At 48.5% G+C, this 2970-nt stretch overlaps 1 pseudogene across 1 annotated transcript; it reads right to left on the minus strand.

Annotated features, from left to right (window-relative positions):
• Nucleotides 1–670: 670 nt before the first annotated feature.
• LOC103746946 lies at nt 671–1784 on the minus strand (annotated as a pseudogene). The gene has a single exon (XR_001872833.1). The product of XR_001872833.1 is annotated as an actin, cytoplasmic 2-like (transcript).
• Nucleotides 1785–2970: the final 1186 nt, after the last annotated feature.

Consider the following 2970-nt stretch of genomic DNA (forward strand, 5'->3'; position numbering starts at 1 on the left):
ATTTTTTCTTTACACGACGATGTGTTGCTGGGGCCTAATGTTCTCACTGAACAGTAGAAAACCAAAATTTGTCATTTCTTAAAAGAATTGAGTACAAAAAAACCTTACATAAATTAAAAGGATGAATAAATTTACAGGTGTAAATGCAAACATTCCCAACTCAAGGCAACTAACAACCCACAGGTCAGGAGGGAAACACCAGAACAGAAACTGGGTCCTAAGGCTCACCCTGTTAGACTGGCAAGTGCTAACTGGTTTAGGAACCCTTGCCAGTCTTGAGAAATCCTGAACAATCTGCTCTGTCGTTTACAATACCCTGCACAGATCACTGCACTGTGCTCAGATCCACCAGGCTGGGGATTTCTCTTCCATGGCGTGCTTGGCCTCAGCCACCAGGTGACTGAACAGAATCTGGCCTAAGGACTTAAATCAAGATATGCACAGGGTATTAAACATATACCAAGGGAACAGTTAACTTGAATACAGGGCCAGAAATCAGCAACAAGGCCTAAGATCCAGTGCTGATATCAGATACAAGCTTCAAGGACAAATTTCTTTTCAAAGGCTTATTCCAGTTTCATGAGGCTAGCGTGAGGTGTACATTTGCCAGGAAAAATTGATACTTCAGAATCAGCTCATGCAGCAGATGCCTGGCACCTGCTCAGTTCATCTAGAAGCATTTCTGGTGGACGATGGAGGGGCCTGACTCATCTTACTCCTGCTTGCTGATCCACATCTGCTGGAAGGTGGACAGTGAGGCCAGGATGGAGCCACCAATCCAGGCTGAGTGCTTGCGCTCAGGGGGAGCAATGATCTTGATCTTCATTGTGCTGGGTGCTAGGGCCATGATCTCCTTCTGCATCCTGTCAGCAATGCCTGGGTACATGGTGGTGCCGCCAGACAGCACCGTATTGGCATGCAGGTCCTTGCGGATGTCAACATCACACTTCATGATGGAGTTGAAGATGGTCTCATGGATGCCACTGGACTCCATACCCAGGAAGGAGGGCTGGAAGAGCGCCTCTGGACACCAGAATCCCTTGTTGCCGATGGTGATCACCTGTCTGTCAGGCAGCTCATAGCTCTTCTCCAAGGAGGAGGAGGATGCAGCAGTGGTCATTTCCTGCTTGAAGTCCAGGGCAACATAGCACAGCTTCTGGATGTCCAGTACAATCTTCCCCTCGGCTGTGGTGGTGAAGCTGTAGCCTGGCTCGTCAGGATCTTCTTGAGGTAGTCTGTCAGTTCCCGGCCAGCCAGGTCCAGATGCAAGATGGCATGGGGAAGGGCGTAGCCCTCATAGATGGGCACTGTGTGTGTGACCCCGTCACCAGAGTCCATGACAATGCCAGCGGTGCGCCCAGGGACAGCACGGCCTGGATGGCCACATACATGGCTGGAGTGTTGAAGGTCTCAAACATGATCTGTGTCATCTTCTCTCTGTTAGCCTTGGGGTTCAGGGAGGCCTCTGTCAGCAGCACCGGGTGCTCCACGGGGGCCACGTGCAGCTCGTTGTAGAATGTGTGGTGCCAGATCTTCTCCATGTTGTCCCAGTTAGTGACGATGCGGTGCTCGATGGGGTACTTCAGGGTCAGGATGCCTTGCTTGCTCTGGGCCTCATCACCCACATACGAGTCCTTCTGGCCCATGCTCACTATCACGCCCTGGTGGCGAGGGCACCCGATGATGGAAGGGAACACGGCTCTGGGGGCATCATAGCCGGCAAAGCCAGCTTTGCACATGCCGGAGCCTTTGTCGATGGCCAGCACAGCAATTTCTTCTTCCATGGCGGCCGACAGAGGATGAGGGCAAAGGAGAGACGAGAGGATGAGGAGCGCAGAGCAGGAGTAACAAGTGAGACCGACGGCAGCGAGTGAGCAAAAATTTTATTTATTTTTATTTTATGTGCATGACTGTTTTGCTTGCATGTATGTAAGTGCACCTGTTGTGCAATGCCTGTAGAGGCCAGAAGAGGGTGTTAGATCCCCTGGAACTAAAATTACACATGGTTGTTAGCCACCATGTGGGTGTTGGGAACCAAAGCAGAATCCTCTGCAAGAGCAGCCAGTGCTCTTAACTGCTGAGCCATCTCTCCTTCCTGGGTTGAATCTTGATGAAAGGATTCAAAAGCTCAGGGAACTCAGAATGCTGGAGGGAATTTGTTATGTAAAACCTACTAGTTCACAGTGGGAAGGCCCAGAAGATGTGCCCTTCACTGATGCTTATAAGAGACAGATTTGTGAGAGGAGCCATGGCATACTCAAAGAGCTCTGTCATCTCTCTTTGCAGGTCAGACCTTAGAGTGGGAGCTCCAGCTGCTCACTTCAATGAATTAAATGATCTCATTGGATCCTGGGGTAGCAGAGGTTAAGTGGCAGTGAACTGCCAAAGGCAAGGTGAGAATAGTAAGAGAATTTAAAGGGGGAGGGAAGGAGGGAGTGAGGAAGAGAGAGAGAGAGAAAGAGAGAGAGAGAGAGAGAGAGAATTCCTAGAAAGAAGAGCTGTGATTACAAACACTGGTTAATTAGAACTTCAATGTGAAGAGGTTGGAATGTTGCAAGTTCAGAGCCAGATTATCTTGGGCCATCTTTAGCCCCCTTAATAGCCATTTATTCTCTCCTCTATATGTGTCCTAGCATCTCAAACAGACTCTAGCTTCTACAAAACAAAAGGCTAGGAATGCTGTTAGATAGCATTTGAGGCCTATAGTTCGGATTTCCCCACTTTTCGGTATGATTTTCTTTGTTCTGTGACTGTAAAACTACATGAAATTCATCTATTATCACATTGGAACATGGTATTGGGGTATACCTGAAATTTGTGTTTCTAAGTCATCATCACTCATTGGTGACAGAATAAACTATTTTGCTCCTTTGAGGTGAGTGCTGTTTCTTCTGTCATAATCATTAATGAGCAGCACAGGCAGAGCAGCATCTGTAATGGCCTGACTCATGTAGCTCCTTGGCACTGGCT

This window comes from Nannospalax galili, unplaced genomic scaffold (genome assembly GCF_000622305.1).
Source record: "Nannospalax galili isolate Female #2095 unplaced genomic scaffold, S.galili_v1.0 scaffold891, whole genome shotgun sequence".
NCBI lineage: Eukaryota > Metazoa > Chordata > Mammalia > Rodentia > Spalacidae > Nannospalax > Nannospalax galili.